Genomic DNA, 14910 nt, shown 5'->3' with positions numbered 1-14910 from the left:
TGCCAAAGAGAACACCTGTTGCAAAATGTCATAGTCTATAAAACAATCCTCTAATGATTTATGACTCTAGGTCAAGTACAATTTGACATAATTATGATGCACAAACTTTTATTTCTTAACTGACTCAAGGGCCATGACTCTGGTCTTGCAAAGTGAAAAAAACAAAACTTAAGTGCACAGATTCACATGCTTGATAATATTCCTACTCTAGGTGATTTTTTTAGATATATGCAACACAAGCACTTTATGGGTATTTTTCACTAAGACTAAGTCTTGTTGAACCAGTCTAATGTTCAGCGGTACCAATTCATCATTCTGACAAAGTTTAGTCAAAATCCCCCTAGTAGTTTCTGAGTGGATGCGAAATTGAGAAATTGTTAACGGACAGATGGATCCAGGACCATGGATGCAGAGTCATTTGAATATCCCACCATCTGAAGATGGTGGGCTAATATTAGACCTCTACTTTAAAAGGAAGATACACCAAGATATAAAAAGCTGGAATTTTAGATGTCCAAGCAACTAAGTAACTAATGTATTATAGTATATTACACGTAAAGTAAAGTTAACATCAGCCTTTATATCAATTTTATACTTTGAGTATTTTTCACTTAGTGAAGGACCGTAACTCTGGCCTAGCTGAGTACCAGTAAAATGCCAAAGAGAACACCTGTTGCAAAATGTCATAGTCTATAAAACAATCCTCTAATGATTTATGACTCTAGGTCAAGTACAATTTGACATAATTATGATGCACAAACTTTTATTTCTTAACTGACTCAAGGGCCATGACTCTGGTCTTGCAAAGTGAAAAAAACAAAACTTAAGTGCACAGATTCACATGCTTGATAATATTCCTACTCTAGGTGATTTTTTTAGATATATGCAACACAAGCACTTTATGCATATTTTTCACTAAGACTAAGTCTAAGTCAAGGACCATAACTCCATCTGGCAAAGTGAAATCCAAAACAGAACACCAGGTGTGCTAGTAACTTCACATGCTTTATAACAATCTCCTAATGTTTTATGACTATAAACAAACTTCTATCCAATTTATGCATATTTTTTGAAAATCAAGGGCCATAACTCTGGTCTGAATGATAAAAACCCCGGACAAAATCCCAGGATTCACATGCTGAATGATATTCCTAAGATGTTTCATGATCCCAGGTAATATACTTTTTGAGATATGCACAACACAACTTTTATGCCTTTTTATGCATATATTTTTACTAAGTCAGAGCCGTAACTCTGGTCTGACTGAATGATATCTCTAACAATACCCCAGCTACACAACTTCACATGCTGAATAATATTCCTGTAAGTTTCATAATACTGGTTCAAATACTTTTTGAGATACATGCGACACAAACTTAAGTCCTTTTTATGCACATTTTTTACTAAGTCAAGGGCCATAACTCTAGATGATGCTACATACCAAATATCAAAGCCTTGGGCTCTGTGGTTTTGGACAATAAGCCTTTCAAAGTTTCTCTCTATATAAATCTATGTAAATTATAAAAATAAACAAAGAGCCAAACAAAGAGCCATAACTCACTCAAAAATTGTTGAACCAGTCTAATGTTCAGCGGTACCAATTCATCATTCTGACAAAGTTTGGTCAAAATCCCCCTAGTAGTTTCTGAGTGGATGCGAAATTGAGAAATTGTTAACGAATGGATGGATCCAGGACCATGGATGCAGAGTCATTTGAATATCCCACCATCTGAAGATGGTGGGCTAATATTAGACCTCTACTTTAAAAGGAAGATACACCAAGATATAAAAAGACCCTACTACTCAGAGGGGTTAAAGGTCAAGTATGTAAGGGGTAAAGAAATATTTTTTTTATTTCAAGAGTACCAAAGATATGTCTATAAATGAAGCTTTCGAAAAAATTTAACATGAATTCCAAGTATAAGAACTTGGTGACCTTGACCTTGGGTATAATAGTCCCAGTCCCTGACAATGTTTATGTGAATTTACAGTAAGATATAAGCAAAAATAACAAAGATATGACAGCAAAACAAAGGTTGCCGAAAAACTTTAACATTAAAAATAATCTACCGGTAAGTGTAGCACCTTGGTGACCTTGACCTTGGGTATAATGGGCCCAGCCCCTGACAATGTTTATGTGAATTTACAGTAAGATATAAGCAAAAGTAACAAAGATATGACAGAAAAACAAAGGTTGCCGAAAAACTTTAACCTTAACAAGAGGGTCATGATGACCCTGAATCGCTCACCTGAGTAATATGAGTCACATGTTTAAAATGGCAAACTGATGCTAAAATATTAAAAAGTAGGTCAGTAGGTCACATTCATGGTCACTGAAAGTCAGTTTTAAGATAGGTGTGCAAAACTGTACATGTCATCCAAATTTCAAGGCTGTCTCTTAAAAAACAAGAAAGTAGGTCAGTAGGTCAAAGTGACAGTCAAGCGACCCCTAATTGCTTGTGGTCATCAGGTAATTATAATTAAACAGTCTAGGAAATATGATCTGATAATCCTTGAAGTATTTATTCCTATATAACTCATATAACAAGTGACCCCAGGATGGGGTCTCTTTCATCCCAGGTGTATAATTTGAACTATCTTGTTAGGGATTCACTAGGCAATGCTACATACCAAATATCAAAGGCCTAGGCCTTGAACTTTCAGACAAGAAGATTTTTTCCCCCTATAAAGTCCATGTTAAATTTTGGCCTCTTTTCACCCCAGGGGCATAATTTGAACAATTTGGTAGAGGACCACAAGGCAATGCAACATACCAAATATCAAAAGCCTAAGTGTTGCAGTTTCAGGCAAGAAGGTTTTTAAAGCTTTTTCCTATATAAGTCTATGTAAAACTTGAGACCCCAGGGGCAGGGCCTCTTTTCACCCCAGGGTTATAATTGGAACAATTTTTGTAGAAAACCACAAGGCAATGCTACATACCAAATATCAAAGGCCTAGGTCCTGTGGTTTTAGACAAGAAGATTTTTAAAAACATTTCCTATACAAGTCTATGTAAAACTTGTGACCCCCGGGGCAGGGCCACTTTTCACCCTAGGGGCATAATTTGAAAAATCTTTATAGGGGACCATTAGATGATGTAACATGCCAAATATCAAGGCTCTATACCTTGTGGTTTTGGACAAGAATATTTTTAAAGTTTTTCCTTTTGGTTGCAATAGCAACCAGAGTTCTGCATGGAATTCAATTCTTTGAACAACTTTGAAATGGGGCCACCCAAGGATTATTCCTGTGAAGTTTGGTGTAATTCTGCCCTGTGGTTTTCAAGAAGAAGATTTTTTTAGAAAATGTTGACGGACGGATGACGGACATTGAGCGGTCACAAAAACTCACCATGAGCCTTTGGCTCAGGTGCCTCAGCTAAAAATAACCTATGTACAACACCTTGGTGACCTTGACCTTGTGTATAATGGACACAGCCCCTGCATATACTTTGTTTGCATGCTGAACAATGTTAATGTGAAGCTACAGTAAGATATATGCAATAGTAACAAAGAACAAGAGGGTCAAGATGACCCTGGATCGCTCACCAGAATAATATGAGCTACATGTTTCAAATGTCAAACTGATGATTTTTAGAAATTTTTTGGAAGATTTTCTGATGTACAATCAAGTAAACCCTGGGGCGGGGCCAATTTTACCCCGGGGGTCATGATTTGAACAAAGTTTGTAGAAGTCTACTAGGAAATGTTACATATCAAATACCTAAATCTAGGCCTTCTGGTTTATTTTTAGCAAATTTATAAAGATTTCCCTTTGTACAATCACGTAACCCCTGGGGCTGGGTCAATCTGACCCTGCAGGGGGTGTCAAGATTTGAACAACTTTTGTAGAGGTCCACTAGGCAATGCTACATGTCAAATACCTAAGCTCTAGGCCTTCTGGTTTATTTTTAGAATATTTTGAAGATTTTGCTATGTACAATCAAGTAACCCCATGGGGCGGGGTCAATTTGACCCTGGGGGTCATGATTTGAACAAATTTTGTAGAAGTCTACTAGGCAATGCTACATGTCAAATATCTAAGATCTAGGCCTTCTGGTTTATTTTTAGAAAATTTTTGAAGATTTTCCTATGTAAAATCAGGTGACCCCTAGGGCGGGGTCAATTTTGACCCCGGGGTTCATGATTTGAACAAATTTTGTAAAGGTCCACTAGGCAATGCTACATGTGAATTATCTAAGCTCTAGGCCTTCTGGTTTATTTTTAGAAATTTTTTAAAGATTTTTCCATGTTAAATCAAGTGACCCCTGGGGCGGGGTCAATTTTGATCCCGGAGGTCATGATTTGAACAAATTTTGTAGAGGTCCACTAGGCAATGCTACAGGTCAAATATCTAAGCTCTAGGCCTTCTGGTTTATTTTTAGAAAATTTTGAAGATTTTTCTATGTACAATCAAGTAACCCCCATGTGGCGGGGTCAATTTGACCCTGGGGGTCATGATTTGAACAAATTTTGTAGAAATCTATTAGGCAATGCTACATGTCAAATATCTAAGATCTAGGCCTTCTGGTTTATTTTTAGAAAATTTTTGAAGATTTTCCTATGTAAAATCAGGTGACCCCTAGGGCGGGGTCAACTTTGACCCCAGGGTTCATGATTTGAACAAATTTTGTAGAGGTCCACTAGGCAATGCTACATGTGAATTATCTAAGCTCTAGGCCTTCTGGTTTATTTTTAGAAATTTTTTAAAGATTTTTCCATGTTAAATCAAGTGACCCAGGGGGCGGGGTCAATTTTGATCCCGGGGGTCATGATTTGAACAAATTTTGTAGAGGTCCACTAGGCAATGCTACAGGTCAAATATCTAAGCTCTAGGCCTTCTGGTTTATTTTTAGAAAATTTTGAAGATTTTTCTATGTACAATCAAGTAACCCCATGTGGCGGGGTCAATTTGACCCTGGGGGTCATGATTTGAACAAATTTTGTAGAAATCTATTAGGCAATGCTACATGTCAAATATCTAAGATCTAGGCCTTCTGGTTTAAATTTAGAAAAATTTTGAAGATTTTCCTATGTTAAATCAAGTGACACTGGGGCGGGGTCAATTTTGACCACGGGGGTCATGATTTATACAAATTTTGTAGAGGTCCACTAGGCAATGCTACAGGTCAAATATCTAAGCTGTAGGCCTTCTGGTTTATTTTTAGAAAACTTTGAAGATTTTTCTATGTACAATCAAGTAACCCCATGGGGCGGTGTCAATTTGACTCTGGGGGTCATGATTTGAACAAATTTTGTAGAAATCTACTAGGCAATGCTACATGTGAAATATCTAAGCTCTAGGCTTTCTGGTTTATTTTTAGAAAATTTTTGAAGATTTTATGTAAAATCAAGTGACCCCTGAGGCGGTGTCAATTTTGACCCCAGGGTCATGATTTGAACAACTTTAGTAGAGGTCCACTAGGCAATGCTACATGTCAAATATCTAAGCTCTAGGGCTTCTGGTTTTTGAGAAGAAGATTTTTTAAGATTTTTCAATGTAAAATCAAGTGACCCCTGGGGCGGGGTCAATTTTGACCCCCGGGTCATGATTTGAACAAATTTGGTAGAGGTCCACCAGGCAATGCTTCACACCAAATATCTAAGCTCTAGGGCTTCTGGTTTTTCCTTTCGGTTGCCATGGCAACCAGAGTTCTGCATGGAATTCAATTCTTTGAACATTTTTTGTAGAGCTTCACCCAAGGAACATTCCTGTGAAGTTTGGATGAAATTTGCCTAGCGGTTTATGAGAAGATGTCATTTGAAGTAAAAGTTTAGGGACAACAGACGACGGACACCGGACGCCGGACGGTGAGTGATCCTAATAGCTCACCCTGAGCCTTTGGCTCTGGTGAGCTAAAAACAAACGTTGCCGAAGAACTTTAACCAAGTAAGCTCATGCCAACGTGATGCTGGGGCGAGTAAAATAACACCCCTATTCTCTGAATAGTGGAGCTAAAAGCCAAAGTTAAATGCATAACTCTGGAAATGTTGCAAGTAGAGAGTTAAACAACTTGTTACACTTACAAAAATTGTCACTATTTTTCAAGTACAGAAAGTTCAAGTTGAATATCTAAACAAATCCACAAGATACTGGTCTTCATAAATAACTTAAACCAATACAGAAGTAGACATGGAGGCAAGAGCAACAGGCCCCTCCTTATTCTTCCAAAAGTCATGCTAAAAAATCTGTGAATGGAAAACAACTATAATATTTCTTCAAGCCTTTCAGCAGCCATTACTTTTCTTATTTCCTTTATCTAACTGAATAAATACAGAAGTTGAAAAAAGAGGCATAATTTTGTAAAACTGCGAAACAAAATTAAAATGCAAAACAGAGTTATGTAACCTGTGCATTTGCATGTCAGATCATCCAAGAGGACAAATTGTGTGAAGTTTCAAACCATTCCAATTCATTGGAATTGAGAGAACAGCTTCCATACAGAAACTTTTAAATTACTAAAACTTGCTAAACTGAACAAGTGAAATTCTACCAATAGGTAAGTTTGTTATGTACAAATAGTGGATTTTTAAACAATTAAAGGGCAATACATCTGAAGTTACTAAAGAGATCTTGACAACATTGTGTGTGTACTACCACATTATGGTGGTCTAAATTCAATTCAAGTTTCACAGTTCTAGGTAAAATATGTCACAAGTTATGAAGCAGAAATTGCCATATTTATAGTTCCCTATACAGTTAACACTAGAAATTTCTAAGGGCCATAACTCTGGTGTTACTTGGGCAATCTGACTGAAACTTGATAGGCCTCATTTCCCTATAGTGGTTAACATATATATGAAACTTTATTTAAATATTCAAGACCACTTCCTTGATGTGGCTCCGGACGGACGGACGGACAATGCCAAAGCTATATCCCTCCACCCTCGGCAGGGGATAACAATTTTACTTGACCTTCAATAGTGACCTTCACCTTTGATAGACAAACATATGGGTCATGTGCACGACACACTGTCTCATCATTGGGAACGTTCATGTGTAGCACTAAGATACAGTGAATGTGGCTGAAGATTCAAACCATTGCAACAAGTGGTAATGTGATACCAGCTTACAAACAAAAACTCAACCAAATCTGGGGAATGATGCCGACAACAACAAATGGGCAAGTGCAATTACTCTATCTATTCTTTGATTAGTAGGGCTAAAGAGCAGTCAAGGGTTATGAGACTTCTTCTGTCAAGTTTCTCATAAGCCAACAGTTTTATGTAAAATTCCAATGAAATATGTTCATTGGCTTTCAGAGCTATTTAAGGAAAACAATAAATTAACAAGAGCTCATACAACACGAAATGTCCCCCTTGATGCATTCAGTAATTGCACAAGGAACAGAAATTATTTGGTCACTGTACAGAAAAGTTCTATTGTTCTGGGGCAATGTGACCTTGACATTTTACCTACTGACCTCAAAATCAATAGGGGTCATCTGTTGAACATGATCAACCTCCCTATTAAGTTTCGTGATCCTAGGCCTAAGCCTTCTCAAGTTATTGTTCCTGATCAATGTGACCTTGACCTACTGGCCTCAAAATCAAACTCTGCCAGTCATGATCAACCTTTCTATCAACTTCCGTGATCCTAGGCCCAAGCATTCTTGAGTTATCATCTGTAAACCGTTTAAATGTTCCAGGTAACTGTGACCTTTACCTTTGACCTACTGATCTCAAAATCAATAGGGGTCATCTGCTAGTTATGACCAACCTCCCTATAAACTTTCGTGATCCTAGGCCTGAGTGTTCTTGAGTTATCATCCGAAAACAGATTGGTCTTCACACTGACAGACCGGCCGAACAACCTACCGAGCGACAGACTGACCAACATCTGCAAAACAGTATACCCCTCCTTCTGCGAAGAGGGGCATAAATATTGCAAATCACCCCCTTGAAAGTCCAAAATGAGGAATAATTTTGTCAAAGTAAATGTAGAGGTTATTTGAAACTTAAATTTGAGGTGTTGATTTTTGTATTATGATCCCACATAGTTTGTAGATGTGAGTGCAATAAGAAAAGTAATTTTGTCAAAATAAATGTCAGAATTATGAGACCTTACATACAAATTTGCCTTATGATCATTACAATCTGTTTTGAAGTTAAAGGAAATACTTGGTTTTGGAGTTTTTTCTTTAAGAAAACAACAATTTTGTTGTATTTCTGCATAAAAGGCAGGTTTATAGAAGCTAGTTGTAAACTGAAGGTTGTGTGAAGTTCCAACACATGCATGTATAGGTTTCAACTGTCAAAAAAGGGAAATAATTTTGTCAAAACTAAAGTCAGAGTTATGGGACTTGATACATGAACTTCACTTTTATTCCTTCCAACCTTTCTGAAGTTCCAGTGCAATACCTTCATTTGTTTTAGAGAAAAAAAGACATAAATTTTGTCACATTTTCTATGTCAAAAAAGGGAATAGTTTTGTGAAGATATAAGGCAGAGTTATGGAAGTGTGTTAACCAACATTATCTCAAATTACTTGCGTGTAAAAAGTTTCAATTTTCAGATCAATCACATGGAATCAGCCCAGAAGTTCTTCAAGTTACGTACATTATTTGAGCCGTGCCATGGGAAAACCAACATAGTGGCTTTGCGACCAGCATGGATCCAGACCAGCCTGCGCATCCACGCAGTCTGGTCAGGATCCATGCTGTTCGCTAACAGTTTCTCCAATTCCAATAGGCTTTGAAAGCGAACAGCATGGATCCTGACCAGACTGCGCGGATGCGCAGGCTGGTCTGGATCCATACTGGTCGCACACCCACTATGTTGGTTTTCTCATGGCGCGACTCATTTATATTTCAAATCCAAAGCAAAACATGGGTCACTGATATTTCTACTCACTTTTTCATTGGATCAATTTTCTCTTCCTCAATGAGGTGTTTCTCATGTTTGTAATATTACCATTTAAATAAGTATGAGTCACATACTATTTTGGAGTCTGAACAGATATCACAACAGATATTGAAATTACAGTTTAAAATGACATTACGGATAAAACTGAAAATGTATTTTAGCTTACTGTTAACATTGCTTTCTTATTTATATTTTTGTAATGGAGAAAAGATTTACAACAAAAACTGCAGACAGGGTGATAATATAACCATCATTTGCAACCACATACTGAAAGAAATTCCAACAGGAACTTTGAAATTTCGTCTAGAAACACCTGGAACTCTTGTGTTAAATTCTTCAACTTTTACAACAAAAAACTGGAGTAAACTGCAGTACTTGGAATTTACTGAAGTTGAAAAAACACATGTGGTGTTTAAAGACAACTGTTTAAACAGATTCCACGCCTTAGAAGAACTACACATACATATCTGGATCCCAGAAGTGTCTAAAAACTCGTTTTCTGGATTAGACTACACAACAACACTGGATCTTAGTGGGTGTGGATCTTTATCAATAGAACAAGTCAAGCTTGCTTTAAGTGGATTAAATATACTTCCAGGACTGCGTAAAATTGTTCTATCTAACTGGAACTTGTATGAAGGTCAATATGCTGTTGACAATAATTTAATAGAAACAATTCTTCCAAGAAACATAACACACATTGATATCAGCAGCTCACAAATAAGTACAATAAATGTGACAGCAGTCTCAAAGAAACTAACTGCCTTAGAAGTTATAAATGCTTCATACACAAAAATCGGTGATACCTATGGCAAAGGAATGTTACAGGAGGATTTAAAGCATATTAAAGTATTAGATATGAGTCATGCTGTACTTCCAATGAAAGCAATTCCTGCGCTGCCCATAGAATTTCATTTCTATGACAAAATTGGTAACTCAAGTAATATTAAAGATAATTTATATAAGAATTTATTTACACCAGAAACAGTTAACTACAGTGGTATAATACCACATACTACTTCTTTATGGATATATAACTTTACACTAATAATCGATACTGACCCTTTCTGGTATAGTAAAAGTATCATTTTGCAACAAAATAACTTCAAAAGACTGGATATTCAACTGATTTGTCATAAATTTTATTTTTCTTCAGTTCTGACACTAGATATTTCTAACAATGGACTGGAATTTTTACACCCGACATGGTTGTCTTGTTCAAGAAACCTTGTAAAAATAGACTTATCTAAGAATCAGTTGTTTAAAATGGTTGAGGAGAACAGTTCATTGTTTCAAGACCTATTTTCAGGATCAAAATATCTGAAATCAATTGGAATGTCAGCAAATGGCCTGCATAAGATTCCAAGAAATCTCTTCCAAAATTGTAGATCTGTTGAGAAAATTGACCTCTCAAACAACAGATTAGAACAGGTGTACTTTACCTTAAGTGACCTTGACAACCTAAAAGTTCTCAACTTACAAGGAAACAACATTCATATTTTGGATTCTCTATCTATAAATAATCTAAACTCTATTCCACATAAAAAAGTAAATACTTCTACTTTAATTTTGATGTTAAATCCCCTTTTATGTTCAGTTTGTGAGGCAAAATCTTCCCTCCGGTGGCTTATATCTACAAATCTATTCAACACAGTGTTCCAGAAGCTGAAATGTTTGGGTGAAAATGGTAAACATTATGATATAAATGGCAAAACATTAGAAACGGTAAAGATAATCTGTGAAAGGAAAACAGTTATAATTTCCACCATTATTGCAGTAGCCATTACTTTTCTTATCTGCCTTATTTGCACATTAATTATTTCCAAACGAATCAAGAAAAGGCAAAAGAATAGAAAAATGGAAAATATTATAAGGGGTTTACTAAAAGGAGAAGGGAAATACAAGTTTGCTGTTTTTCTATCATTCAGCAATGAGGATGAAACATTTGTCAATACATATGTTTTAAACCAACTGAATGCAAATCTTCAAGAGTACACAGGTATAGACAGAACCCTAGTCTGCACTGGAGACCAGCATTTTCGATTAGGCCAAATCATCCATGAAGAAATCTTTCGACTGCTGGAATCCGCTTCTGTCCTAATTGTGGTGGTTTCTTACAATTTTCTTAATAGTGGCTTATGTCAGTCTGAACTAGAAAAAGCTTATGGAGAAGGCAAGCCAATTATTTTAATGTTTAAAGAAAGTGTGGACCCTGATCATATGACAAGGACAATGAAATCACTTTATCAGAAATATACCAGAATTCTTTGGACAGTTGATAATGGGGAGTATGTGCTCAAAACATCATGGGAAAATATCTGCACATCCATTCTAGACCTTATTTAACGTAATAAATCCTTTCCTAGGCAGAATATAGCTGCATTCTATAAGTTAATTGCCTTGAAGAAATAAAATGTAGTTACATGCATTTTTGCAAGTTTTGGAGGAATGGGGATAATGGGGTTACACCTAATTTATTTTCTACCAAGTTTTTCACATAGTGTATTACAACGTACATTTTCTAACGGCAAAATCTTAATAAACTTCATGTCTTAAGCATTTATGACCTATTTTGAGATACACTGACACGTGTGTTCAGTGTTTACCTCTTTTGAAGTTGGACCATACCTTTCCTTCATGATCATGTCTGACAGGATAATAGACAGGCAGTTTTAAAAGCCCACTGGGACTGAACTGCTTTTGGTTTTTGTTTTCTGGGCTGTATATTCACTGGGCTTTAATGGTATATTGCTTTGTCTTCTGCAAATCATTGAGTGCATGGACAATAATATTCTGTGGGGATTTTTTTTGGTTTTTATCAATATGAGCATGTGTTTCTTTATTTGGTTTTGGTTTCAAGGTACTAACACAGTACTGTAAAAGCACATATTTTCGCTGGGTCAAAATTTCACAAATTAAAAATTTTGAATATGTTCGCGAGGTTTAATATTCGCGAAATTGTTAAAATGATATCATACTTAAATTTGAATTATACTAATGGTGAATATTTACTCGAGCATTAATTTTCGCGAGATGTAGGGCCTCGCGAATATAGCGAAAATTAAACCCTCGCGAAAATGCCTGCTTTTACAGTATAAGTTAAATGGTGCCAAAAAAGACTAAATATTTTGATTTCACATCTCATTTACATCAAAACAAAAACATGAGGTATTGAATCAGAACTTATACTTGCTGGAATCAAAGAGGTCAGCAAAACCAAGTTTCCAGAACCTATTAGTTGCCAATGGTAAGGACAGTGGTTCAAATTCTTTTCATACACAATCATTCCAGAACCACATGAAGCAAGTTTATGGTTAACATAGATGTTAACACAGTTTTTTGGGATTAATTTTGTTCACACTATCCTGTCAGTGTAACTCTTAACATGTGAGAGTTTGTGCAACTGTTTCAAGCTCTACAGCTGTGTATAAAACACTGACTGATTGATGGTGCCCTAAATGATTGTGTTGTTTATTCATTTGTATTTTCTTGTTGTTTATTCAATTGTTTTACTTTATGTACATTATACTTTTGTGTTCATATCTATTTCCTATACATGTACATAATGCTGCTGTAGGGTTCGGTATTAAAGAAGGCTGTATAGTTTTAACCGTTATAATGCTTGAGATGATTGATTCTGCCTTTGTGACCAGTGTAGATCATGATCAGCCTGTTCGCCATTCAGTCAGTATCTTTTTAGGTAAGCACCCATTTTAACAGTTAATGGCACTGTCAAGATTGAAAGACTAAAACAAGTTCATTATAGAAATTTAGCAGGGTAATTCATTTTGTTTGCTACCATTATGTTGTTTTCTAAGTTTAAGAAGAAATGGCTGAAATTTTGTTATTCAAACATGTTTGTTTTGTTTGTTTTAACATTGTGCAAACACAATTATTGGTCATATGACAATTTTTATTGCAAGCACAGGAGAACACCTGTATAAAACCACCAACCTTCAATCCATAATCCTGCTGATGACTTCCTCACAAGAATTCTACGTATAAGGCAAGGTTTAAATCCCACACTGGTGAAAGGCAATGATTCCAAGTCGGCAATTTTAACCACATGTGCATGAAGGCCTTTATTCACATATGCTGGTCACTTATAACATCACCCACGCTACTGGCAGTCTAAACCTCCCTCTTTATGTAGAATTTTTCATGTGAGGAACCCATTAAGCTGGTTCAAACAAAGTGCCCACCTATATATGCAGGAAATAAGTCCCAATGGCACATCTTCAGTCCCTCTCTACAACCATGCAACTCTTAGTCAAACATACTTGCTCCTACTGCACCTTACATTTGTGCTGTGCCATGAGAAAACCAACATTGTGGCTTTGCAACCAGCATGGATCCAGACTAGCCCACGCATCTGCGCAGTCTGGTCAGGATCCATGCTGATCACTAACTGTTTCTCTAATTGCAATAGGCTTTGAAAGCAAACAGCATGGACCCTGACCAGACTGCACAGATGCATTTTGACTAATGAAATTATTTGCTTCTTGGTAACATTCTTAACTTTTTGCTGGATATATTTTTTTGCCGTTCCTCAACTCTGACCCTTTCGGCGGGGGATTCCAATTCATCGAATTTGCTTGTTTCTGTATATTTACATGTATATGTGGACCATATTGTAAATTGGCTTAGCCAAATATGTTATCCACTATAAATAAAGTAGTTATTATTATTATTATTATTATTATTAACACACCCTAATACTACTTCTTTTATAGCACTTCAAGGGTAGTCAAATTTTATCATAATTATGATATTTTGATAAGGTTTATATTTACAAGATGTGACATCAAAGATCAACATCTACCAGGAATATTGTCAAACAATTATCCCTGCCTTCATGTAAATCACATGACGATGGTACAACCATGTGATCCTAAAATGGTGACACGCTTGGCAACGCCTGGTAAATCAAATGCTTGCCATAATCTACAGGCATATTGACATTTATGTCACAACCTTTATGAACATAATGGAAGCTAAAATATCGTCAAGTAATTTCATTGTTTACTTTTTTAGCAGGTGTGTGTCACAACACATAACTGCATTATGTTTTAGTTTTTTGCTTGTTTTACAAACAAAATCTATAACATATAACAACTGAGATAAAAACTTTGTACAACAAAATTAAAATAATGAAAAATATAACTTGAAATTCAGCCCAATTTATACATGGTGGCGGTGTCTACTGTACAGATAAGGGGAAGTAACACTGTGGTGGAGTTTGATCAAAGGTATACAAAAATATTGTTTGTTAAAATATAAAAGCAGAGTTCTTAGAAAACGAAAATATGCAGTTAAATTAAAAGGCTTTACCCTTAGGGAGATGATCTTTAGCCTGCAGTCTCCAGAAAATGGATAAGAAGTACTACATCAATTTTTAACAATCTGATTCAAAGGAATTCTGAATAACAGAACTGTAATTGGCCATTTTGCCACGTGATACTGCATATCATCATGATCAATACCAAACATTAATTTACACTGAATAGCTTCGTAACACTTTAAATATGAAGTATTTAGTAAAGAGAAAGCATATCTCTACAATAAGTAAGAAGATGGTCTGTGGTCACAAGATTTAGTGAGATTTCACTTATTTAGCATGGGGGTAAAATCTTTATAACAAGAGCTGCTTTTGAGAGAAGCATACGTCTCTCACAACTTCCACATCATCTAGATTGGCATTTCTTCTCTATTATGTATCTGTGTCAACCATGCACCAAGACCTGTATCACTGGCATCAGTATTTTCGGTAATTCAACGGCCATTATTCCGAAGTGCCTGGGCAGATTTGGCTAGTTATCAAACTTGGCAGAGGACTTATTGTCAAACACATTTTCTTCAAGTTTGATGAAGATCAGATGAGAACTGTTTGATTTACAGCACGAACAAGGTATGTTACAGACAGACACACGGACACACACACAGACAGAAGTAAATCAATATGTCTCCCACACCACTAATAAGCAAGACAATCTTTAGGGGTCCTCAGATTTAGCAAGATTTCTTTCTATGTCAGATCTGGTTTACT

The 14910-nt window shown here is 36.1% G+C and overlaps 1 protein-coding gene across 3 annotated transcripts in view; it reads right to left on the bottom strand.

Moving 5' to 3' along the window:
• LOC123565052 (uncharacterized) overlaps positions 1 to 14910 on the bottom strand; it is a 69929-nt gene that overhangs the window by 41628 nt on the left and 13391 nt on the right. The gene's annotated exons all lie outside the window — the stretch shown is intronic.

The sequence above is a fragment of the Mercenaria mercenaria genome, chromosome 1 (genome assembly GCF_021730395.1).
Source record: "Mercenaria mercenaria strain notata chromosome 1, MADL_Memer_1, whole genome shotgun sequence".
In the NCBI taxonomy this organism is placed as follows: domain Eukaryota; kingdom Metazoa; phylum Mollusca; class Bivalvia; order Venerida; family Veneridae; genus Mercenaria; species Mercenaria mercenaria.
Note: the sequence above shows the minus strand (reverse complement) of the source record. Positions and strands in the feature narration are given on the sequence as shown.